The sequence below is a fragment of the Lichenostomus cassidix genome, chromosome 8, assembly GCF_008360975.1.
Source record: "Lichenostomus cassidix isolate B80296 chromosome 8, HeHo_3.0, whole genome shotgun sequence".
Classification (NCBI taxonomy): Eukaryota; Metazoa; Chordata; class Aves; order Passeriformes; family Meliphagidae; genus Lichenostomus; species Lichenostomus cassidix.
In genome coordinates, this window is record NC_139489.1 from 13,200,573 (window position 1) to 13,228,100 (window position 27,528).

The 27,528-nt window shown below is 36.7% G+C and overlaps 1 long non-coding RNA gene across 1 annotated transcript; it reads left to right on the forward strand.

Moving 5' to 3' along the window:
• The first annotated feature begins 2,625 nt into the window (after positions 1–2,625).
• Positions 2,626–24,065, forward strand: LOC146433864 (uncharacterized). Its single transcript, XR_014853735.1, has 3 exons — positions 2,626–2,734; positions 2,859–2,982; positions 20,619–24,065. It is a non-coding gene; the product is annotated as an uncharacterized LOC146433864 (long non-coding RNA).
• Positions 24,066–27,528: the final 3,463 nt, after the last annotated feature.

Sequence of the window (27,528 nt, forward strand, 5' to 3'; positions counted from 1 at the left end):
ATACAAGAAACCAGAAATTTAAATACATTCTTTTGAAGTTGTGGCCACATGCAGCACCTAATGGTGCAAAGACCATAAGGACTGAAGTCTTTCTACAGTCAGTTGCATCAATTACCTTTTCCTAGTAAAATTTTACTTAATTTGACCTTGCTTTTAAGACAGAGTACTGTCAATATGCTCTCCTCCTTCTTTTGACCGCTGATTACTTTTTTAATCAGGAATTTGTGGCATAACTTATTTCCACTGAGTTTTCTCCATCACTGGTTTATTAGATGAAGCAGCAGGCAAACAGCAACTCCACTCATGCTCTCCTACCTTAAATTTGGAGGTCCTTCCCCCAGCCTGTTATCAGGGCTATGCCAGCTGTGCCACCTCTAGCTCAGAATTTCCCTGAATTCCTCCTCCAATGAAGATGTATTTGTGCTTCCACACTACATACTGCAATCCCCCTGAGCTGGGACTTTGCCAGTGCATCATCTACTGCTGGGCCAACAAACCCACTAAATACTAATCAGTATCACAAAAGGAGGGAGCCTGTCCAATCTCATTATCCTGGACTACATCATTTGCAATGCTGAGCCATATCCCAGACAGTGAAAGCTAAGGGACTTACCTGATTTACATGCAGTCATAAACACTAGTTAGACTTCTTCACAAGATACTTATGAATTGAAATCTGTGAGTTTGGAATTAAATACTGCTTTGGAGAGAGGAGCAAAGCCTGAAAATAACATAGGGGAGATTCTAATACAGAAAAATCAATGATAGTTTCCACACAATCATGCTTTCAGGAAACCAGCTCTCTGTCTCCTGCTGCCTGTGATCAACTGTTAGATATGTAGCAACTCTCTTACAACATAGCCAGCCAATATCAATATTAATTAGACTTGAGAAAACAGCTCACTACAAAGAATTCATCTGATGAGTTCCACACATTTTGCAAATGTCACTGGTCTCTTAAATTTGTAATTTTTCATTATTTCAAAGAATACATACTTTCTTGCCAGCTAACTAATGTTGAAATTGTTACTTAATTAATTGTGGTTTGTCACACAGATCATCTGAAAAATAGTTTCTTTTAATTTTGCTGTGTATGTTATAAACAACTCTCACAGAATGCAAGTTTTGAATGAGTTTATTAAGAGAACAGGAGCTTTCAAGATGAAAATGAACATTTTGTCAACATCTGCACACACACATATTTTAAGTAATTGGGGTAAAATGCACAGAAAACAGAATGATAGGACTAAAAACAATAACTCTGGAACATTTTGGGGAAATTTTGACAGCATTTAATAGTACAAATTTCAATCATATTCTGATGAACAAAAATGTCAAGGGAGAAAATACCTGAAAAATAATGTTTCTCAATTGTTTTACTGTTTATAAGGTCTTCCACAGTCTCTGAAATCCTGCCAGGGAATCTTAGAGATCACCAGGAAGCCAGAGACAGCTGCAGAGAAGCTCCTAATCTCTAGGCCAGCTCTCAGTCACTCTCATTGCTATTTGATAAAACATTCCCAAGCGATTCACACAACAGATTTTGTAGCTGAATTGAATATGGCTGTTAAATCATGCTCAAACCATAGAAGTACTTTCAGGCATGACTTGGAAAGGCCTCGAAGCCTTATGTTGCATTACATCTCCTACCCCAGTCAGCAGAGGGTGAGCACAGCTCTGGCCTCTCTGCCTTCTCCTCTAAACGCTGCTCCCTTCCCCATACTTGGACTGAGGAGTGTGAGGAAAGGAGAGATGAGCAAATAGGAGAGATGGATACACTTCCCAGAGAAGTATCCATCAAACTTGCAGAGGGCAAAAAGGGTGAGAAAGAGAATATAATACACAAGACTTACACTGATTTCAAAGAAAAAGCCAAATTCACACCAGTCAATCGTGCCAGAGTACAGACCTTTAGAAATGCAGTCTTTAAATCACAGTACACCTTACTAAGTACTTGACTTGTTCCTAGATTTAAACAGAAATATCAATACTGAAAATTTTCTTCTTATATCTTTTTAAATATTTGAGATTTGGAAAAACTATCGTTTTCAGACAACTTTAATTTTGAATAAAAATATCCTACATAACTCAGCAAAGATTCCTCCTGCATTATGGGTAAAGTTTTTCAGAAAAGACAGCTACCATTTACAAAAAATAGACTCAAGTATACGTATTCTTCTCAACTCCTCACATCCTAAAGCATTCTGCAATTTATTTCCCCACTTTCATCTACTGAGATTCAGAGCAGCCATGGTGTGATCATATGTTTTTTCAAGAATAGCTGATGAATACCTGAAAACTCTCCCACTGTGGGACATTCTGTTTTCTCAGAAATGAAAAAAGCAGCCAGAATGACACATTTTCTATTTCTAAAAATAAACTGAAAGGCCATAGAAATCAATGAAAAAAAAAATCACAGCACAAAACACAGAATACCAATTACATTTTGGCAATCTGACTAATGAGATAGTCAGCTAATTGCCTGATTCTGATAAATTTTTAGCAAATAATAATCTTACGGGTAATGCTTACTTCCTTTCTAACACTGACATTTTTCATAATGAAAAGGCAGAACAGACAACACATGATTAAAGGCCTCCCTGCCTAAGTGAGCTTTTGGTTTATGCTGTTAACCACCTGAAGACTCAACTAGTTTGCAGATTATTGCTGGATAAAGAAAGAGGGTTGTCTAGGAACAGGTTGATCTTTTCTCCTTACTGCCTCAAATGAGAAGGTAATTTATTTTACGTAACCTTCTCTGCAAGGATTTCCACCATTTCCCTGCTCTACTACCTGGAACTCTCCAGGGAGTCAGGAAAGGGAAGGATTTCTCTGTAACTCCCTTTTTTTTTCCACAGGAATTCACCTATATATCCAATGGTTGCCTGCCAGTTTGATAACAAATACTACGGGATGAAGAGGTGATTAATTCAACCAACATATGCTGTTTCAGAGAGATGCGAAAAAAGGGTAAGTTTCTGGGTTGGTTTTTTTTTTTGGGGGGGGGGTTGTTTGGTTGGGTTTTGGGTGTTGGGGTTTTTGGGGGGTTTTTTTTGGTTGGTTGGTTGGTTGTTTGGTTGATTGGTTTTTTTGCAGGTCCTAGTACCCTACTCTGATCAATGAACTCAGGAATGTAGAAATAGTTCCACCAGTTGGGAGCTTTTTCAGAGTACTGTGGATATCCACACTGATCTGCTGCCTTCATTCCTACATGTGTTGCAGCACTGGGGTACAAGCACTATTCTGATCTTAAAAAACTACCTGTTCTCATGTACCTTCCAAAAGATTAATATTAATTCTGAATAGTTCCTCTCTCATAGGGATTGATTCATCACTAATCCACAGGGAACGCTGTACATGGGGGAAGCAGGGGGCCAAGACAAAAGTGGATTGAAATCTAAGGGCAAGTAGGAGCTTTGAAAACCTCATTTTCAAGAGGTTTCTACATGTTATTAACATTCAATCTAACTCAGTTTGCAGAAATGGCATATAATACTGCCATGCATCCCTCTGTCTGTATTCTATTGCTGTCTTTTGGAAGTTCTTTCTGCATGTTTGAACAGCCTATAGAACTCTGGGATCCCAGTCTAAGGCAGGAAGATCTAAGTGTTTTACTAATACACATCATAACATGGCTTCTTGGATGTCTAAAGGATGCTCCAATTCTCTTTTATTTTTGTCTGATATTGTACTGAGCTGGCAATAACAATTAAGAGCAGATATTGCAGATCCATATACTTCTTTTATTGCAACAGAGAATTCAAACAACAACCGTGCATGAAAGGTAAGGAAATTCTGTAGAAATCTTGCCCTGCACAGTAAACAAACAGCTGTTTATCACTGGCCTAATTACCAAGCTAATGAGATTTAATTTCTATATTCATAAAGTATGCATGAGCAAGCATAAGCATATACAAAGCACAGCATACTGACAAATACAATAAATAAAATAACAAGGTATTGGTAAATAAACATTAATGATCTTTAAACCTTGAATCAGGTGATGTTTTATGGCAATCTTGCATGGGCAATACATAATTCTAGTAAGTCTTGGTGTTTCTATATTAACAGCATTGAAAAAGTGTAAAGTAGATAATTTAGAAAGGAAAAACAGCAAATGTACAAACATAAACTGGGGAATTACTGTGCTGGCAGCAGCACCGAAGAAAGGTTTGAGAGTAACAACACAGAAATAAAATAAGTCAAATTAATAATATGCAGGTGCTGCAAGAAAAGGAACATTGTCTGGGAGGTCACCCATAAGCACAAGCAGTAATTCTGTTTTCCTCTGACGATGTCATGGCTGAAGTGCTTCATTAGGAATGAGCTAGAGGAATTAGTGAGAATCCAAAGCTGAACAGCAAAAATGCTGAGATGTTTGGAAATTGTTAAGCTTTACAGAAAGGTGGAAAAAAATCTGAATTCTTCCATTTGGAGAGCAAAAATCTGAAGAGCAGACTGTAAATTTTTCAATTACATGAAATATTGCAATGAGGAGTATAAAGACAGATTTTCTCCATGGTTCCTTGAGGAATTATGAACTCTCAGTGACAGTAGTGGGGGCTTTATATATTAGGAAGCAGTTCTCAATGGTCAAGCCCTGGACAATTAAGCACTGGAACAGCCTATGCATGAAAGCTCTGACACCCCTGCAGCTGGCAGGTTTTCAGGAAGCAGGATGACAACCATCTCCCAAGAGATTCTGGCTGTACAGCAGGAGGATGAGATCGAATAGATGACGCCTGCATTTCCTTTCCAGCCTTTCGCTTCTGTCACTGGCCATTCTTTGCTGATTATGTATATATGAAAAGTGAAGTGCAATAGTTCCCTAACATATATCTTTTACACAGAATGGAATATACTAGCTTCGTCACCCATACATCCTTGTGTCCCATCTCTGAGCAAGGTGGGACAATATTCTTTTAGGAATACTGTTTGTGAGATACAGTCTCCTCCCTGCACATATACATGCTTGCATGAGCCATGTCACTGAGAGAGCAGAGCTATTGGTTCAGAAGTTTTTCCCTGCTGACAGGTGCAGGTGTATCTGTAGGGTGATCACTGTATTTCCACAATTGTATTGGAGAGCATGAAAAATGAATAACTTGAAATCAAATGCTGTGAGAGCTCAAGATTATGTCAACTCTGAGAATATTCAGCCTGGCAAAAATATGATAAACAGCAAGCCTTGAAAATAGTTGCTCTTTCCCCTTTCTATTCCACTCCCTCAAATTTGTTCTAAAAGTAATATATGACAAACTTGCACTGTGCACAACACTACAAATCCTGGCATGTCAGCATAAGCCTGATGACAGCTGGCCACCACATGCCTAAAACCAGCTTGGAGTTTGAGGAAAGCACTTCTAAACTGTGGCTGGTTTCATCTTTGTAGTTGTCTTTTTTAAGGAAGGATGGGCAGCCAAGGGTCCTGATTGTGTGGAGATGGTAATTGTCCCCCCTCCCCCACTTAAGTTATTTAACTAAAAGTGAGAAAATTATTTAATTAAAAATGATATTTTGGTTATGTTGAAGACAATGGTTTTGACCTGATTTTCTCTGGGAAATCCACAGTTCTGTATCCTTCCTCTCACCCCTTACCCAGGCTTAGCCTCCTTCTCTATAACAAAGGAAATTCAATTCCCTCTTCTGCTCCCAGGAGATGGCAAAGAGTAAGTCTATGCCTCTTATATCATGCTGAGGCGTTAATGAAATATCAGTAGAAAAGTTCATCACCTCAATAATCTATTTCTGTTTTGTTTGGGGTTTTTACCATTTTTTGCTTTCGCTGCTAAACTGAAAAAACACACCATGCACCCATATCTGTAAACTGCGAGTCATGGATTAGCTCCTACTTATGAGTAGCTGGACTTTTTCAGAAGTTATCTTACTTACATTAGTTAATAATGGGGTAGTTTCTTCATAACTTCAGATTAAAGTAGCTCTGTATTAAAAATGTTTTTTCTCCCTGTCAAATTATCCCCTTAAAAGGGCATTGCATCTTGGAAAAATTCTGGAAATCAGTCAGGTTTATTTTTCTAACCATCATCATCATTTCAATCAGAGCACTATTTAAAGTAACACCTAGGTAGGGATGTTTTTTTTCTAAAAACATAGAATTTCTTCTACAGTACGTATTTTGAGTCAGATTAAAGTATTTAGATACAAAGTCTTTATACCATCCAACAGTTATATATATTGTGTGCATCAGAGAAGCCACACAAATTTCCTAAAATCATGTCAAACTTTTAATCTTTATTTCATTAAGGGTTTACTGATGTAAAATTTTAATAGAAAAGTTTCTACACTTTCTATTTAAGTTCTACACTTATGCAACATTTACTCAAGAAAGTAATAACTGGACAAACACCAATATGCTATTCCAAACATTTTCATTTCCTTTCAACTTTTAGGACATTTTTATCTTAAGAGAAAAAAAAATCATATGGAAACACTTTTGAGATCATATCATGCTGTTAGACAGAAACACTTTATAATTTTTAAAGTCCAGTTCTGGTTTCAATGTCACGGTGTTTGTTCTATATTTTTTTATGAATGGAAATCTTGTTTTCAGCTGTGCCACGGCTTTAGTGACAGAAGTTACTAGAAAATATTTACTTGCATTACATGGAAGATATGTTGATCTTCAGCAGTTGTTTCAGCTGCTTGGGTCTGAAGGATTTCTGCATTTTTCTTTTCCTGTTTCAGAATGTTTCTAACTCACAGCTTTTATTAAAACCAGTAAAGATATATTTTTACACAGTTGATGTTTTTTTTCTTTCATTCTTTACACTGTCTCCTAGAGACCAGAAATTACTCTTCTTGCCCTAATCCCTTCAAAACATTAATTTTGTTTAATATAACTGTTCTCCAGCTTAACTGAAATGCTAGACTTTAACATCACCTATCACAGCATTTCACTTTATTTTCTCTTTCATTTAGTTGCTTCTCAATCCTAAATAAAATGTTGAAATTATAGAGACAGTATAATTTTAAACCAACCCCCCCCAAAACTATTTATAACATCACCAGCTTTCAAATAATTAATCTACTTCATCTTCTGGTTACCAAGATGACATAGAAATTTTGGAGTAGTCATTTTGTTCAATTATTTTTATGTGTCTCACATTTTCCAAAGTTAATTGTCATACTTTTACTTCTTATCTGGAATTTCATGGGGAGCAGGCACCATCTCCCCCTACTCAGCAGGTGTAGCTCATTTTTATTCAAACCATTTGGTATGCAGTCTCTAAGCTTCCTGCCTCAGCTTAGCACAGGGAAGGATCCTGCACAGCCTCACTAAGTTCTCCTAGCTATTAGATTGCTTCTGCTTCTTTTATGAAAGTAAGGCCTATCACCAGCCCAGCACCACTTCCATTCTGATTGTTCCCATTCTGCCTTCAGTAAATTCTCAGCCTGCTGCCATTACCTATAGCTTAGATGGAGCTACCACTCTTTTCCCAATTAAAAATCCTAATTAATCAACCAGAACCCGAATACAAAGTCTTGTATCAACTACAAGCCACTGCTTACTATTGTATATTTGTTCTGTACATGATGGTCTGTGCCCCTGGAAGAGTGTCCCTGTGCCTCCAGAAGGCTCCCAGCCCTGGGAATTGCTCTGGAAGTACTGCCTGGCACCAGGACTGAGGTGCAGGTGCCTGTTGTGGGTCAAGGCCCCTTGTGCCCTTCCCAAGGTAGCTGGCATGAGAGGCAGAATCTGGCCCGTGGCTCCTCCAAGGAAGCAGCTGTGACATTCCAGCTCCCTGTGCCAGCTTTCCTGCTGTGCCCCTTCCATCCTGCCACTTAAGGCCCAGAGATTTTGTTGAGAAGCAGAAAAGAAACGGTGGTGCTGAGCCGCCATGCCGACTGGAGCAGAAGAGGAAGGGATGGAAATATGCAGACAGCCCTTCTCTCACCTCCCAGAATCAAGAACTGCTAATGTTAAAGCATGGATCAATATGCAATCTGCCACAAGTGACTGGTGGTTTGTGCAGACCTTGGCAAGGAAGAAAGAACTTCCCTCCCTTGCTTTAGGAAAGTGTTGATACAAAAACAATTGTCAAAACTTCATCATCCAACCATCTGATATTGATCCTCCCACGTCAGCCAGTGCTCTGGATGCTGCAAAAAGGCAACACCTGCCTTCTAGCAATTGATCCTATGCAGTAGCAAATTACTGCACCTGCCTGTCTGAAAACATACCTGTTCCAAAATGCACAGGAATAAAAATCCAACTCCCTGTAAGGAAAGAAGAGGGGTAAGACACTTTGTCCTCCTTGTATGTCTAGAGGGTCTGATCGTGTTTGTTTCTCCATGGGCAGAGCAGAGCCAAATGAAGCTGCAACAGTTCAAAGGGCTGGAGGAGCTCACACAGCTACAGCCTCTATTCAGTGTGGGGATCTCATTGATCAGCTCTTGTAACACACATAGAGTTTCCTCCTCTTATGCAAGACAAAACTGCCCCTTGTCCTCCCCTAAAACCACATAAAATAAATTCACTAGCAGTTTCCTGATTTTAAGTCTGAGACCTCCATGCGAGACAAAAAAAAAAAAAAAAAAGAGAGCAGTGCAGCTCAGTCCTCAAATCCTCTGTCATGGTAACACGAAACAGAAAAATACAAAAACTGTGAGAATTCTCATTCTTAACCCTCTCCTGACAAAAGTTAAGCTTGATGACCCTGTTGTATACAATCATAATAGGTATCTGAAGTGAAGTCTAGTTCCAAGGGCTCAGGATGGCAATTTTCAGATTATATATCTGGTTTTTTGGCACACAGGAGACTCCATGTACTTTTTTCTTTGGATGGGTGTTCCGCTGTGACATTAAATGTCCTCTTTTCTCTCTGCTTGCAACCTTTTGTCCATCTCTTAAATATATCAGTAGATTTTGCATAGCCTTCTGTAAGTAAAATAGACTTCTCTGCCACTCCCTCTATGTGTGATAATCTTGTTTCACTATTATTACAATAATTTAAAGTCATACTGCTAAATCTTCAACTAAATACTTTTACAGCTGAGAACAGACATCACCATGCTACTAAAGAGTCCCTCTAAAAGACTTAAAATCTGTCCCAGGTGTGACAATTACTATTAGTTATTGATGATTTAATATTTTTTCTAAAACTGTGTATCAAAATTTACTGCCAACCAATCAAGAGACATTCAAAAACCTGCTTACTCTCCCAAATTCAGTGAGAAGCATCTACAACATGGAAAGAATAGTATCTGCAAACTAGACGTGGACCACAGGGAAGGTAAAATAGTATGCACAGACCAGCTGAGGGCCTGTGTTAGTAAAACACCTGAAAATTCAGCATTAAGTGAGAGTTAGATTATCAGGCAAGGTGATTTGGTTGTGATAGAAAGAAGCAGTCTGAAACTACTGCAAATCTGCAGGACTGCAAATTTTCCTTCCTTCAGCAGGGAATGTTTGGAAGCTCATCTACAGGATCAATTTCTGCAGGACATGAAGAGGCTTGGGGAAAAGAGTTACATAAAAATGTATGCCTGCATGGAAAATGAAATGGAGACAAAACAAAAACAAAAACCAACAAAAAACCAAAACAAAAACAAACTCACCCAAACTTTAGAGTTACAATTTTCCTCCCTTGATTTATTAAGAGTTTGTTGGACTCAGCAAGAACCCTTGAAATCACAGGCTGCCACAGGCAGTGATACCTCCTGGCCATGCCTGTAAGCACTGAATCTCCAAGGGCCCAAATCTCTCAAATGATGATTACAAACGGCTCCCAGTGAAGCTAGTGGGAGCTACAGGTGCTCAATAATGAACTGGAAGTCAGTTCACTTTGAATTGAGGAGCTGAGCTTCACGAAGGTACATCTTGATATATGGGGATTGGCACATTCATGAGGTAAATGCCAAGGAATAAATTGTGGCTTGAACAGATTAGAATAAGAACTCTTCCCATTTATCTTTTTAAAATCAGGAAATGGTATAGTTTTAAAATCATCTCCATTTATTATTTTTTCTTTTCTGACAATGCTCCTTGGGGGCTTAGTAATCTGCAGAGAAGCCCTGCCTGGCAGTGGCAAGCAAGCAGTGTTCTACAAGACACAGGGCAGAACTGATGGGAGAGTCACCATGGAAGGAGGCAATTCAAACCTCAAGCAGAAATAACTGGCATAAGGACAGTGCTAAATTCCAGCATATTCCATTAAAGGCAGGTAGTGTGCAGGTGTGAATCACACAAGAGGAATTTCTTGTGCAATTTTCTTCCTATCTGCTAAAATTCTCTGTTGCCTTGTAAGCTGCTTGCACTCAGTGGCCTCCTGGTGACTGTCTCTGGTGCAGTTTACCTGAGGTACAATTTATATACTTGCAAACCAGTTGGTTATTGGTTTGACTTCATGAAAGCTTCCTTATGTTACAGTTGTTCACTATAAATTAAGTTAACATGAGGAAATCAAGTGCATCAGTAACAATTTGGCAACTGGTCAATAAGTAATCCATGCATAAACCATTTCTATTATCTGACATGATCCATAGATGCTGGAATGCAGGGAAATCTATTTGCATCATTCTTTAGGAAAGCAGTAGCCTGTGATGGTAGAAAATTGCAGTGAGTGCTTCCAGCCACCCCCTCTATCAAGCAGGGAACTGCTCCCTATCCCTGTGGGCACATCAACAGGGCTGCCTGGGCAAACTCTTTTTTCAAAGACTGTTTATAGCCTGTCATGAGGAAAACAGCTCTTTTTCCCTGGGGACTGCAGGAAAGGAAAGACATGTCTTAGGAGCTAGAATGTGAAAAATCTTTTGGCTCACAGATAAAGTTTAGGGAGAAAATGTTTCCTGAAGTTGTCCTTTTTCACTTTTCTGCCCGTCTTTCCCACCACATCTTAGTGAGCAGTCTGGTGGACGGAGTTATATTAGAAATTTATAGGTAGCAAGTTTATTCTGATTGCTGCATCACCTGGGCATCATTTAGGTGGTTTCTTCTGGGTTTATATTATTTCTATCTGTTGCCATATTTGTAAGTGAATTTTAAAAGACAGTTATAACTCCTTATAGAAGGATTCCCTTTCTTTTTCCATTTAGCTTCCCAGAGATCTTGAGCACGTTTTTAAAATTGCTTTTAGAGCAAGCTCTGGCAATGCAGCATTCAGTATGGGTTACCTGAACATTATCTAAACAATAGTAGGTGTCTGGCAAAAAGCCAACAAAGGTAATGCAGGCTGAGTCTGTCTGTAGAGCAGCAATGATCTAATGACAAAAACTGAGAAACGCAAGGAAAATCTGGGGCCCCCAGATACAATTAAGGAGCAAGCAGGCTGAGATTCAGAGGAGTAACCCCACAGGGAGCCAGGCAAAGGAATGATGATTAATATCAGTATGTGTTAAGCTTGATAGGACCAGTCACAGCAATTACACCAGTGACTCTAAAATGGGGGCTGGGGCATATGGTTGCACATGAGGCTCAGAAGAGCTATTCTATCCAGATATCACCTAGATCATTGTGAAATAGTACCTGTAAGGATTGCACTAAGATTGTCCAAGAATACACATGTATGGACAGCACTACAAAGTTTTTTATGCCAAAATTGCTGCATTAACATTAAAAATGCAATATTTACAGTCCAAGTTCCTCTCTGGCTATTACAAAAAAGCATCTGCTCAGTGCTGCTACTTAAGACAAGACTGCCAGCCCTTTAAGTGAATGGGATTTTCGGAATAAACAAGCAGGATGATTATGCTTTCCACTGCTGCAGGGATTTTTATTTACTTCTACAGCTTATTAATATAGACAAGAAAAAAAAACAGATAAACATTTTTTGGTTGTACTAGATGGCAAAAGTATATAATTACATAGCTCAGAATCTCATCAGCTCCCATCAGTCTAAGCTACTTTATGAACATATTTATAACTGCCGAGTATAGAGCAATTACGGGAAAACATCCTCCATTCTGAATGCATCTGCACATTTAGCATGGTCTGATCTAATTAAAGTCACTTCCACTGAAGTCAACTGGAGTGTTTTCTCTCCAGGTTAAGCAAAAGACACAATCAGAACATGAAGACATGAAGTTCCCACAGCCAAAGCTTAAGTTTTAACCAAGTAAGGATATTTCTAGAAATGACCTAAAACATGACCTGAATAAAAACCCTCAGCTGAGACAGAAAGTTACTTGGCCTTATTTGCTCAGCAGGAGTCAAATACATCCTACTTAACATCGGGTCCAATGCAGGAAACTGTATTCTAAACAAATACTATTTGGAAAAAAAAAGGTGGGGGAAAAACAAAGAAGATCCTTCTTCACATATTTACAGACAGATGAAACCAATCTCAATATTTTTCTTAAGTACTTTGTTTTCTGAGAGAGACAGTGAATATTTTAGGGTTTCCTGTGCCCTAAAATCTCTGTCAGTACTGGTATCAGGGAGACAATGGGAAGAATTTAAAAGAAGAAAAAAACACTGCTTGAAGTTTGATAAAGCAATTAAGATAAACTATTGGATTTTAATGGAGAAAAGAGAAAATATCTGAAGCACTTAAAAGTGAAAAGTTAACATGACAGGCAAGTTTAACAGGCTTAATTCATAATTCCATATTGAATTCATATTGATTTTTTTCTTACCAATACTCCCTTTATCTAAACCTTTGACTGTCAAGAGCCTGGGGAGACTGCCAAAGACCACTTCATTAATACATTCAATGGGAATTGTTAAGTCTCACAAATATAACTTGGCTATTTATTTCAGGACAAAAGGCACAGTTAAATATTCCAGCTTGAGTCAGCCTGGCAACAAACTTTATTTTGGAGGTTTGACAAGTGGCAAAATGCCTCTGCTCACATGATTGAGAATACTTAGCAGAAGTTTTTAATAGCTGAGCAGAAACTACACAGCGTGTCATTGACTTCAAAGGCACTTCTCTTTACACCTATATGTAAAGAGAAGCTTTTTCTAACACACTGAATTTGTTTTCTTTAAAGGAAAATCCATGGAATGTGCCTATTGACCAAATGTCAAGTTAAGTACAGATGGAGATTTTTTTCCTTTCTATTTTAAGCCAGATTCTTTAATGATAGACTTAATTCTAAGTGTAATTAGACTGCAGTAGTTAGTTTCAATTCATGTCCTTTATTTTAAAAAACTAGATTGGTGAGTAATTTTCAATGAAGCTGATTTGATCTTTAGTTTTCAAAATTAAGAAGGCAGAAAGCATATACATGTTGTGTCACAAACACAGTGCTGAGCACAGATATTAAAAAAGAGAAACCACTTTGAAGCATATGAAGGAATTCAAAATTTTGAAGACTTTTTGTGACAATTTCCCATTACTTTTCAGGACACATCACTGTCTTCCATTTTCTTTCTCTGTACATTACTAATAAAACATTCATAACTTTAAATACACAGACAGAATTTGAAGGATGTAATTAACTGTCTGGCACACCAGAACAGGCTGTTTCTCTGATTCCCCCAGAAAGAAAAGGGGTGCACAACTCATTATATAAATAGAAAGTCATGAGCATACAAAAGCCACTTCAGCCTTGAAATCACCACCATGGAGTGAACAAAAACTATCACAGTAGTGACAGAGACTGAACCTCTCTAAGAGCAGCCATGCATTTCACAGGGAACAAGCAGGAAAAGAGCTGGCACATGAGCACCAAGCCCCAAAACAGATACAAGTCAGAGTAGGGCTTTCAACAAGCAGCACAAAAACTCCTCTTTGTCTTCCTACTTATCCCATTTATTTTAAATTTGATGAGATTTCTGAATTTGGGGTATTTTGCCTTTCCTTCTTTTTAATAAGTGTTTTAGTTAAATTTAGGTCTTATCAACAAGCATTATGTACACAAATATGTAAATAAGACAGTGAGGAACATGATTTGCATTCTTATACAATCACATTACACAAGCTAGATTTACATTTAAACCCTTCAAATAAATAAATCTAAAGAAATATGAAAAGACATACAAGTAAAACTGGAAAGCTGCCTCCTTGTTCTATGAAGACATATACACATACCTGTACACATCTACAGTTTCTTAATAGCAGAGTCATTACTTCTCAGTAATTACACTAGCATGATTATTAGTTACACTCTACCATCAACTTTTTCACAATTTCTGAGTAGCACTGAGTTGCTCCAAATTTCCACCAGAACAGAATATAACTCACAAGCCTTTACAGCAGGGAAATATCCTACTCTGACATTGTCAAAAATTACATAAGACAATTTTTCTCCAAAAGGAAGGACATCTCATGCTTAAGACTGGATTGATAAAAGAAATCAGGTTATGTTCCTTACTATTTCACAGACTTTCATTACGGCCTGAGGCAAGTGGTTTAACCTCTGTGTATCTACTTGCTATGACTAAAATGAGTATAATAACATGTTTTTCCCTTTATTTTTTTTTTTGTCTGCCTTGCCTTTGGGTATTCTCCATCAAGGTATGGTTTTTCACTTTGACTTCATTCCTGCAAAAGTGCACACACTTCAACAGAATTACCCATGTACTTACTGTTGCACACATCGAAGGTAACCTGCTGCACTGGGAAAAGCACCTACCACAACAAATCTTCAAAAACACTGTGATGTATATAAATAAATAATACCTGCTTATCAAAGCCATTCATGTTTATTACATATTTTTCCATGAAAAACTTAATTAAATATTTATGCCAGTGATATTTGTATGTTATAAAAAGGAGTCTAGAATAACAATTGAGAGCTATGGTAATTTGAAATAACTTCTAAGCTTAGTTTCAATGATTCCACATATTGTCGCAAAGTTATGTGAGCTCTAAGTATGCAGGAACAAGGTTCTAATAGGTGAAAGTCCTAAATATCTCAGGAAGTGACCAAAATCATTAATTCAGCAGTTCTAAAACACTTTGCACAAACAACTATACCTTGCAAAGCAAAATCTAAAATTCGGTGTACTTTCAGAATTATCTGAATTACCTTTTTATAGAGAAAACACACTAATCCTATAATGTAAGATTTATGTACTTACAGTTCCTGAAACACTGTTACCTTACTTTATTGAGGTGACTCAATGAATGTGTGAAAACAATGCATTGTAGAAATCCTTCAGCTCCTGCAGCAGAAAAGAAATTGTTTGCATGAAGGATATTTTTTTCCAGACTAACAAAAAATGAAAGTGTGGTGTGTCTCAAGCCTCTGGGTAATTCCTGACCCAGAATGTGCATTACTTCATTTTTTTTTCTCTTCTTTTCTTGAAGTCAGCTTAGCTTGTAAACAAACTGCAACATCATTATGAACAGTATTTGTTAAATAACATCTATTCACAAAACTGATTTTCTAGGTGACAGGGACTCTATCACTGGCCATCGCTGCTGCTATTACTATATTCCTCTAGAGCTTTTCTGCTGGTTTAAGCACACTGCCCTCACAAGCATTTTTTCCTCACTCTCCCCCTCTTGTGCTACCTCAGATCAAACATCTTTTGTCTCCATTTTCAGTGCTCCATAAAACAAATCTGTTGTCAATCTGAGGACACCTGGCATGAACTTAGCACTGGATTCTTTGACCTTTTTAACACATGGGGGTCAAAAATCACCATCAGCAGTTGGAGAGAAAAATGTGAAAGATCAAAGTCTTCCAGTCCCACTACTGTTCTTGTTTTCCTTTGTTGATATGTGCACTGCTGACAGAAAGCAGCAATTTTTAGCTCAAAAGTGCAAATATTTGATAGGAAACTGAGGCCAGATGTATAAACCTAAACCAAACAGCAAATATTCCTGAGATTCTTTTAACAGCACTGGAAAAGGTCCTTTTCAACAAACAAAATCTTTCTCCTGGAGGGAGATGTTTGTAAATCAAACACTGTAGCTTTTATTAGTTGATAGACTGTTGATACTAAATAATAGCTGACTTTAAGCCCAAGAGCAACTGCAAAGACTCCTTTCATTGTTGAGCTGAGCTATGCAAAAAGTAAACACCATAAATCATGAAAACTTTGCTTTGTACAAGTATTTCATACTAGTAATATACAACATGTTGGTAGAAAAGGCAATGTTTTTTAAAAAACACTTTTTTTTAATCAGTCTCTCTGCAGTTCTATATCTAACAGAAAATTATTCATTTTCATCCACTTTCCTTGAAACAAAATTTTTCTTTGCTGTTTTCCAACTATTACTTTTCTCTGCTGACCTTTACGTGGCCCAAATTTTAAAGGAATGTAATGAAAAAGCCTCCAAGCATCTTAACAGTTACAAATTGTTTATATTTCAAACTGACTCTATCTCAAATCAAATGTCAATATACATTTGGTCTCTTAAAATGGCACAACATTGTGTTTGAAGTATGTTCAGTGAAGTATCGGAGAAAGAGAAGAATAAGAGTACAGAACCAAAAGAACATGGATTTGGTCTACAGATGCACCTAATTTGTCTTGTAAAGTCAGACATCAAGTTCTCTCAGCTATTCCATATTTTTTTGCAACTCAACACAAAACTGAATGAGTATAAGGTGTGAAGTTGCCACTGAGGAAGCAGCAGATAAAATTTTAGGGCAACCATCACAGTATCAGCAAAGTCTGATACAATTCTGATACAAAGCCTCTTATTTCCTTAAACAATTTTCTTTTGCACAACTGTCATGCAGAGCGCCACAATCTCTCAATGATGTGCTAATAATCTGGGAATCTTATTAATGTTCAAGCAAGAATTCTACACATGTAATTACAGTTAAGCTGACTGTACATGAAAATAATATCATTTAGTACTGAGGTTTGTGAAAGATTTTTTGTTTGGAGAAGCCAAAGCCTTTGTCCATGTTCCTCACCCTCTTGGTCAGAAACTAGAAAGATGCTGCAAGCCATCTCTGACGTGACTTACAAATGGACTGCTGCTAAAGACCAAGGCCTCTCTCTAAGTAGACCCAATACCCACACAGGGGTCAGAATAAGTGTCTAATTACTGAAAAGGGTAAAATCTAAGAAATCACCCAGTTATTACTGAGTTCCTTTTACACACCGCATACATAATACCTACAAAACCAGGCCATGTACATTGTAAAGAGCTAACTTGTAAAATCTGTGGGTTTAAGTCAAGTATCAAAACACAGCACATGTTGAAAATCATTAGATGATTTATCAACTAACCAAAATATTTGAACAAGTCCTTGGAGGATTATAAGGCAGAAGCAATTTCCATACCAACTTAATCAATCCCCACTACAGTTTCCATTATTTGATGTTTTTAGAGAATTTTGATCCAGTCTTAATTCCCATAGCTTTACCATCTGCACAGCATTTTTATGAAAGGTAATTTTATCCCCTCTACCAACCTGTTAAATATTGTCATGGGAGGATTTATTAGTTTCCATGACTCCAGACAGTATTTTATTCTTCCTCTGTTGTCAGCTGGCAGACCCAAGTTCCTAATTTTATCAATTGAAAGCACTGAAACCATTCATTAATAAAATACCCTAATTTACCTGTTCTGTGACTCAAGAGCAAAACTTGCCTTGAGCTGACAACCTCTTTCACATAAAGAGAGGGAGAAGAAGAAAGTTCTCCTGTGTGATGTAAATCTCTGCAAGTTTAGAACTATAGGTAGAGCTCCCCCAATTTCTAATGAGAAAATCCTTCAGAAGTATGATCATAACAGAAGTCTAATTGCTACAATTTGTTGGAGAAATGTAGAATTCCATTAAACACTAAGCTTTTTACAGGCACGAAACTCATTTTACCCTTAAAATTCTACACACACTACTGATGATCTTTAATTATTATAGTGCAGTGATTAATAAAAGTAGCAATGAGCTCAGCAGTCTCAGCACACAGGAACTGTTTCTGCTTTAGGGAAGCCTGAAATGCATGATAGTGGATTCCTTCCAAACGTATTTATCAGGAAGCTGTTTATCTTCAGTAGTAGAGCTTGATTCATAGCCATTCCATTCGTGTCAATGAATGCAGCACAAGGCCTTTAATACTCCCTGGTTGGGAGCTAATGCCTTTAGCTTTCCATTAGGTAATTTGAAAGACCTATTCATTTTTTTTCACAGTCAGCTAACTAATTCTTTAACACTTCATTTCAATACCACTAACACTTACTAAGGGATTGACTTCACTAAGTGAACAATCTCAGCTGTCTCAACATTTCATCGTTACCTGACATATATAGCTGTGCCTAAATCAATGAATCACACTGAGGTAGGTCTATCCCCTTAAGCATTTTTTTTTTACATCTAGTGCTCCTCTTTATTGTTCAATGTGAAATTTCCAAGGTCTATGGAGTGTATGATATAAACTTGCTTGTCACCCCCATTTCTATACTGTTCTTCTATCCAAATTCAAGACCATCAGTTCTGCATCTCAGGAACTAGGATTGTATTTCAAAGTGCTTCTTCTCTGATGCACTCCATGGCAAAGGTGGCAAAGAAAAGACTCTGTCTTCTTTCGCAGTAAAGACAATCACATATCATGATGACAGGCAGAGTGTAGGAGAGGTGAATGGAGTTCTTCTTTTACCCCAAAACTTGTCAGAATTCATTCTCTTCCAGCAAAATTCCATCAGGTACACCAGGGAAGATTATGAGTCATAAAGTCATGAAAAGTTTTCAAGATGAAGCAGTGAACACACAGCAAGTTTAAATTTCTGTTGGCATCAGCTTTGAGTAAAAAAATCAAAATGTAGTCATTTATTTATTACAGGTGTGCTTTAGATAAGTGAAAAATTATATAATTGTATCTCTTGGCATGTCTGCCTCACACACAGCAGTGTATGAAAATTCCTAGTAAAAGACACAAATGCATATTAGAAGTAAAATATCGCTAAATTTAAGCTGACTTTCTTTCAATGCCTTCATGTAACAGTAAAAAAGGCTCTATCAGGGTGCAGAACATGACTTCTGTTGCCAGCCTGCTTGAGCATGGTGTCTTTGCAGTTTCTGCTGCTCTGAAGAAGTTGTTGCCTCTCCATTGCCAATTTGTCAGTGTCTCAAATGCATCACCACAGCGTGTTGCAAGAAGTTACATAATTTGAATCTTTTAGAATCTCTTTTGTAGTTGAAAAATGTTGGAATTTTAATTTTTTAATACTAAATAGCTCATTAATGCTATGGTTGTATGTCAGCTTATTTTTTTTTTGTATAACCAGGCTTGCATTGCACTGTTTAAAACCAAAAAAAAACCAAACAAACAAAAAAACCCCCAAAACAAAAACAAACAAAAAATATCACCCAAAAAACCCCACCAAAAAAAAAAACAAAACCAAAAACAACAACAAAAAAAATTAAAAAAAAAAAAAAAACACAAGAGGGAAAATAAACATCAACTGTGTCCTGGAAGAAAAATAATCAGATGAGAAAATACTATTTCTGGAAGCTTCTTAGTATTAGCTTAGTGATCCAAAACATCAAATGAGCTTTGTCTTTCCAGAGGAATGTCAGCTGAGGACCAAAAGCTGGTGTTTGCCTGTAGGATGCCTGTCACTATGGTCCCTCCAGGGCAGCTCTAAACTCCTTTGTGAGTTTCATTTCTATGAAAAGCAGAAGGTGGCAAGTCTCAAATAATCAGTTGGTTTTGTGTGCCGAGGATCAACAGTCACCTTTCTATTCAAGTCTGAGTGAATTCCTTTGCCAGCAGAAGGCAGGTGCCAACTTAAATTCTACATTAACAAACATTATAGCAGATATAGTATACTTTGATGCTTTACTGCCATAAGAAATTATACTTTTCTGTAATTCAAAGCTGGCTTCTCCACATTAAGAGTTAAAACACACTATTACGGTAACTAATTTTCAAACTTTTGTATTATAACTAAAACCCCATTTAGGTACCTAAAGGCATCCCAGTTTTCAAAGATAACTACAACTAAACATGACCAGAAGCAAGTAAGAAAAACACAGAAAAAGTAAATAAATGGAAATAAATTACATAAACTTTTTCTACGTACAGAGTAAAGTACTACTGTACTGAAGAGTGGGTATATGGATGTATTATCTTGGAATTTCATCATCATGATAGATTTTTACAGTGAAAAGCAATGAAATCTCATATAAATCAGAACCAATTCACTTCCTTTATGACTGCAAAGCCTCTTGTTACTTTTACTTCAGAGAAGAGAATCACTTCATAGGAAATGGTAGAACCAGTTACACATGTTCAGCACTGGAACACAGAAATCACATTATAAGATTACTGTTGAGTTCTTTTAACTCAGACAAAGCCCTCTTGTTAGCAAATGATACTTTATATTTGGCCACGATTTGTGAAGGCACATAATATTTTCCATTTGTATCATAAATTTCATCATTGGATATGAAAGTCAGCTAGAGTTTATTGGCTGCTTACACACAATATGATTCTTGAGAGATTGTCTGGGTTTTTGTGTACAGAGATGGAAGCACCAAATGAGCTGATATAATATCCTCAAGGCCTCTGGAAGAACAGAATAGGAAAGCCAGTCTTTCTGGATTCCAGCTCCATGTCTTCACTAGGAGAATAACTTTCCTAACTTTAAGCACCCTTGGTACCATTTTTTAGATGATAAGGACAGAAAAGAAAAAAACAGAGTTAAAAAGAGAGTTCATACATTAGTCAAAATATTAAATAAGCCAATTTTGAATGAGTGTTGATTTAATTCTCTGTCTCCTACTTTTACAGAGTATATTTGAAGAAATAAAAGGAAAATCATCACTGTGGAATTCACTTTAGGAGCTGGGCCTGCTTGAACAAAATACACCTATCTGTAGGATGAAGAATTAGAAGTCACCTACATTATTTTGCAGAAGTCCTACATAAATAAAATGAATTTCGAAGAGAATATGAAACATCAAAAATCCATCCTCCAATCTCAAATAACTCTGTTCCAGCAATTTTTAAGACTTTCATAAATTGTAGAAAACAAAGCTGAATCTCAATTAAGGACTGCTGAAGGGAGAATAGTATCCTATAACACTGACATCTGGACTACTGCTAGTGCATGTAATGTATATCTGTCACTGACAGCTTATCAGGTTATATATCATTCTGAATCATTAGTCATGTCTTTCTCAGCAAGCACAGGAATCTGCAAAACCAACACAGACATAGAAGAAGTACCTCTGAGAGGACAAACACACTTTCATGTAACAATCTCAGAAGGTAATCATGAACCATTAATATAATGCAGACCATAAATGTCAATACAAATAGTCAAGTGTATGTCAACAAGCAGGGTACAGACATGACTGACCTATACAACCAACTTATGGCAAATGATAGCTTTGTAAATATCCCCAGCTATGGATACACTTTTAATCTCCATGTGCTAAAGATCCAATAGGAAAAAATTCAAAGTAATTTCATCAGGGAGGGGGGGAAATATGTTCCTATTTCCATAGCCTTGTAAAAGAGCTTCTGAAAAACGTCCAAGAAGAATGTAGTGTACCCCAACACAAATTTATTCAAGATGTAACTAGCAGATAAAACCCTACACATGACACCAACTGGTTAAACAGAGGCAGGCTCCACATGCCTTGTCATTTGATCATGATAGAGATTGATCATTCCTGTTACTGGACTAGACTGTAATGAAAAGCTTCATGAATGTGTTAAGGCCATTTTAAGAGCTCACTAGAGACCCAAGTGTAGAAGGAGCATGCCTAAGCCAAGTCCTACATGCAGTCCATACACCATCATGAATAATGAAGTGTTTCAGGAAAAAAAGAAGAAACTACAATGAGAATTTTTTTCTGTCACAGATTTTTCTGAGGCATTCTAATGACTTGATACTGTGTTTTTGGACAGGGGAATATGTTTAACCATTGGGCTGAATCCCTAAACTGAAGTGTAACTTAGTGGAAGAGGCAGGGATTTATACACTATTAGGACAAAAAAAAATATGAAAGAGCCTTATAAAAGACTGCTGTGAAGGGCTGCTGTTTGCAAACACTTAACTAGCACAGCTATTAATTCCTTCTAAAACATGGCAGGTTTGTTTGCCTGTAAAAATACAGTGAAATTGCTGTTGGGAAATGTACAGCACACAGGCTTTCCCTGCATAATGGGAGCATGACAAATATCCATACGTTTAGGATAATATTAGAAGACACATGTAAAAAACACATTTATTTTCATAAGAAATTTTAGTCCTAAATACATTCATTCAATTATTAACATTTTCTGTTAGCATATGAACAGTCAAATTTTAGAAATTACATATAATTGTAGGGGGGCTGTAGTTCTGCTTAAAAATTTCCCTTCTGAAGTATATGCATTAAAAAATAGAGCAAAAGAGTTTATCAGAAGAATTAGACCTCCCAGACTCTATTCTCCCAGTGTCATTATCAGGCCATGCCCATGTTCCTCAGTTCTGCCAGAAGTGACAGTTTCATTATCATGTTAGAAAAATGACAAAAAATGAGACAATGTAGGGACCAGTGAAAATTCTGAAAAATAAAAAATAGTTTCAATGTGAATAGTGTTTTATTTAAGCATTCAGAATATGTTATTTAATACTTTATTAAACAAAATTAAATGTTGAAAAATAATTTGAAATGTAAGTAAAAATATTTTAAAGAAAAATGCTTTTTTAAACATTTGAAATGAGCCATTTTATTAAAATAAACATGATTTTATTAACCATTTAGTTGTAGCCAAAACTATTTCTTATTGGAAATGCTGGAGTTGTAAAATGTTGTCCCACTCTACTGCTATATAGGAGGAAAAGTGGGAAATGTACAGATAATAAAAATCTTGTGATGCATGTACAATTGTGGTCTACTCCCAAGATTCATAGTACCACATTTTTGGAACACAATGTGTTGTAATTGATGGCTTTAAAGAAGTGACCCATTCTGATTAATGATCCTTATCACACTGTTGCACATTTGATCTGAAGCAAGGTGCTTTATTTGCTGATAGCATTCAGAACTGAAATTATTATTTCATTATGATCAGAGATCTTTCCATTTTGCCCAGAACGTGTAGTACAGTGACAGAAATCTTAAAAGAAAAAAATAGCATATGGCTAATTGACTGGCTGAACAGACAATTGCCCTTTCATTTAAAGAGCCTTCTACCAAATATTCAATTGATGCTTACTAGCAGCAGGAATTCACTGAGCCTCTGCTTACATCAAAGGGAATGCAGGAAACACATGCTAACACTTGCCTTGATGCAGGGGAAGTGCCATTCTTCCCATAAGATCATGTGGATTAAAACACAATTGAATACATTTTCATATCCAATGAACAGAGCTAAAACCAGAAACAGAGGTGTGGGTTTGGGCCAGCCCCTTCTGGTGAGGAATGCGTTGGAAATGGCCAGTTAGAGCAAAGTAAACAGCTTAAGTGTGGGTTCCCCCCAGCCAGAAGGAGCCATTCATTAGGGGCCTTCAAGAGATAGATAAGGAAAGTACTGACAAGCTTGGGGATAGCAGCAAAAATTACACACTCACTCGGCACTCCTTGGACATTTGTCACCATGAGATAGAAACATTTATGTCAATGATAACAAACCACTTACTTTATTTGACTATTTTGAACACCAGTGGAATTTAAGGAATATCATAGCAGTGTGATATGTTTCTGCTAGAGAAAAGTGATAACACAAATGCAGTGGTTTTAGATGCTATAAATCAAACTGTACAATTTCTCATGACCAAAGTGCACAACTCACAACTATTACACAAATATTCTCGATCACTACAGTGTAATAAGGTGACTATAATACAGCAATTAACTTCCTGTACAGTGAGCATCTGACAGAAAATTCAGTATTTTCACCTTATAGCCAGCAGGAGCTGGTGATCAGCACTTTAGCTGTGTCTCCTCATTGTTAACTTTTGAATAATTCCTAATGTTAATTCAAATTTTCACACTTGCCTGCAAAATAAAATCAACACGTAAGAATTTAGCCCTCTGCAGCTTAAGCCAGAAACCTTGTGTAAAACTGAGTAAAGCAAAAGCATATTTGAGTGACGAGGTTTAAAATTAGAATCATAGCATTTGACTTCTCACATTTCCGAAAGGATTTCACCTGTGAACACCAAACAGGATTTTTAGCCTTGCAGGATATATAACAAACATTTGTTGAGGAAGTTAATCTTTCAAATTCTTACCTATAAAGCAAGTTTGTTATCACTGTGGGAACTTGTATTTACAAGAAAAAAATATAGTTCACTTTCAAAAAATCCTTTCAATTCAAAAATAAATAATGTGAACACTAAGTGTCTGTATGGTCTGGAGATGCTCTATGCCTTTAGTATTTGGGTGACATTTCCTGTGTATTTGCTTACTTTAAAGTATATTTGAATGTTGGAGCTTCTACAGTGTTCTCTTAAAATGCCACTACTCTGAGAAGTGACTTCAAAAGATAGGATTGTTTGATGTTTGTTGTTTCTTAGTGATTTTGGTGCCAAATGTGTTTCAGTTCAAAGTCAAAAAGATTACTTTCTTTCTGATTCTTAGATCTGTAAATTGATCCTAGTTCCAAATAGTCAAGAGGCTCCCATTGATACAATTCCTATAGGATTTCAGTGTTCTGCATTTTGGTGCAATTATGTTAATTGAGATGCCAGTATTGCTCAAGGAATGTACAGCCTATCGATATTATTTCTTAATGATGCAACATAAAGAATGGCATCTTCTCTAGGCATTAAAAAGATTTTTTTTAAAATAGAGTCTATATCTATCCTTGAGCAGCCAGATGAAATTTTTTTGCATTGTTATCTGTGAAGTGAAAAAACCCACCAAACTTTGAAGTGGCTAAGTGAGGCAGCTACTAATTTTAGGGATCTTTTTGGAACCAGTTTCAGGCAAATACAGCACAATATTAAGACAAAATTTCTTATGCTGTTGGTTTATGGATTAGACAGAGAGATCTGGAACAGACAAGCCAATTAATAGTTATGAAGGGATTCCACAGTGACACAGAATATTTTTATTCACCTTTGCTTTGAGGCTGCCCCATGCTTTTCCAACTATATCTGATTTCTCAGGGCTAAAGTGGAATATGCTTCAAAACAAAACATTTTTACTGTACTTGGACAGAAGCTTTTAAAACACAGCAAAATTCTGCCTGTACAAAGGGAACAAAGTTTGACTCATATTTTTCACCTTGCCACTTTGATAATTGAAAAATGCAAGAAAAGTTTTCAAGACCGTAGGTTGGGCAGCAGATCACTAGGGCAGTGCATTACCTCATTTGGCATGGTAACAAGGAAAATAGTGCCAACTGAATTTACACTGTAAATGACTCTAGATCTGTCCTTGATAACTACACCTTATCTATTATTAATGATCTGTTTACTATTTGAACAAAGTTAAAGTCCTCCATTTACATATATAGTAAACACCTCTTCCCTTAGCAAACAGATTTGACTCAGTGTGTCCTACACTGCACCAGATTCCTTAGTACACACAAGACTCAATTTTCTCTTCAAAAGAAGGTTATTCTCTAAAGTCAGTCTTTTGGGTACAAAAAAATACCCCAGTGTTCTTTTGTGAACTTAAATATCTCAATCTCTTACATAGTCTCTGTGTTATTTTCAGTACTTACTATCTGGACTCTTACAAAAGAAAATGTAATCCAATTTCTGTTCAAAACTCATATTAATAACACATTGCTTTGCAGAGTTCTGTGTCAGAACTCACAAACAGACATTCTTTTATTAATCTTTCTCTCCCAGCACCTGTAGAGTCTTGTTAACTTTGCTCAAATCTCTGTGGAAAGGGTGCAGGAAATTCTTGGACCCTTCAACAGTTAACCCAGTAAACAGCTCTCCTCCCTCCTGGCTGCCTTTTAAATTTTGGTGTCTAGATACTTCTCGGGTACCCCACTTCTAGGCTGGCTGGTTAATTTTTAAATGTTTTCCACCTAATCATGCAGGGATTTACACCCCTTCTCCTGAATGCCAAATATTCAAGGACATCATGAATTCTATATAAGAGAGAAGTCAGAACGAAGCAGGTATAGTCAGATCCAAGTATACCCTCCCCTACAAAGTCAAAAAAAACTGCTGAGATAAGTCAAGGCAGCTTATCAGTAATTTATAGATAGAAATGCTTATAAACAGCTGAATATAGAGAAAATAAAGTCTTGCAGGCCAAAAAATGCAGAGTTAAACTTAACCTGTATCAGTATTCCTATCATCTGAGCATTGTTTATCATTGTCATGTACTTGAAATTAAAATGCTAAAGACAAATCTTAGAATGCAAAGTGTTTTCTGGAAGATAAATCCAAAAGGAGTGAGAAGAATTAAATCAACAGGTGAGTTACATTCATTATTGCTGGCACAGTTACAGGCTGCACAGCAGTCCTCAAGAGGATAGGAGTGGATGGCAAGAATACGTAGCTTCCCAATGAAACAGCATTTCCTGTAGGATTGCTCTTATCCTATCCATTAAAACTCATACCCAGGAAACTCAGCTTATGGTGAACTAGATTTATATTAAATCCTTTCTTACTTTATGAACAGGGGTTCAGTTCCTTTGTTAGTGTACACTGTAATATTGCTACTGACTTCAGTGGTGCTATACCAGCTCACTTTAGCTTAGGCTGGCTAAATAAGTATTAAAATTCTGTTGGTTTTAATTCATTATTAGTCTAGAGGTTTCCCCATATTCCCGTTTCATTTTTTAATTGAAGTAATTTTTATTATCTGTTTTTCTCTCCAGAAAATGATTCAGCACCTCTTTCATTCCCTGCCCATTAATATTTTATTGTTGTGAATGTTGATACAGAACGTATTTCTAATTGTTCAATGAATACCATGCCATACAGAAAAAACAGAACAAGTAACTTCTGAGAAAGTAAAAGACTATGAGTCCTTTATTGAATCTCATTTAAAATGGATCACAGCATAATTGTGTATCCTGTTACAATATCAAAGGCATTATGCTTAAATTAAAGAAGCAGAAATAGTTCATCCAGACAAACGAAAATACTTGCTATGGGGAGTAGCTTCATTGTAATCTCAAAATTGTATACATATATACGAAAACCTTCATTATCAAATAAAATCCTAGATGTTGTGACAAGGCTTGCTCTAGTAATCCACAACTGAAATGATTTCTGGTAGTTCTCTGGGTTAAAAAAAGCCCTTTGGCCAATTTATGTCATAGGATTATGATCCAGAAAGAAAAAAAGACTTTGAGGATTTGAGGATTCACACTGCTTTAGTAGCTGTACTTTTAGCTTTGTTTTCCATGTCATCAGCTTCGAGAGACTAAGAATCATTACCTTCTGCTCCTTTATTAACTGTGCTATCAAAGGCTTATGATCCCTGCATGACTTCAGGATCTCACTTCAACATCAACTTGGTTCAAGATCGATTCCACTTTTTGTCAATATTATTCAAAGACTCTGGATGTGCATCTCATCTTTTATTTAAGGCATCTATGTATTTAGTCATGCCATGATAAGTACAGGTCTGATAAAAGCAGGTACAGTTCTACTAACTTCAGGTGAACTGAATCTTCTGAAACTAGAACTGAACATGATCAACTGGCATTCGAATAAAAGTCCATCCATATGGGTAAAATCCATGTTTATTCTATTGTCATCTCCAAATAATATGCCATCAAGTATATTTTTACTAGAA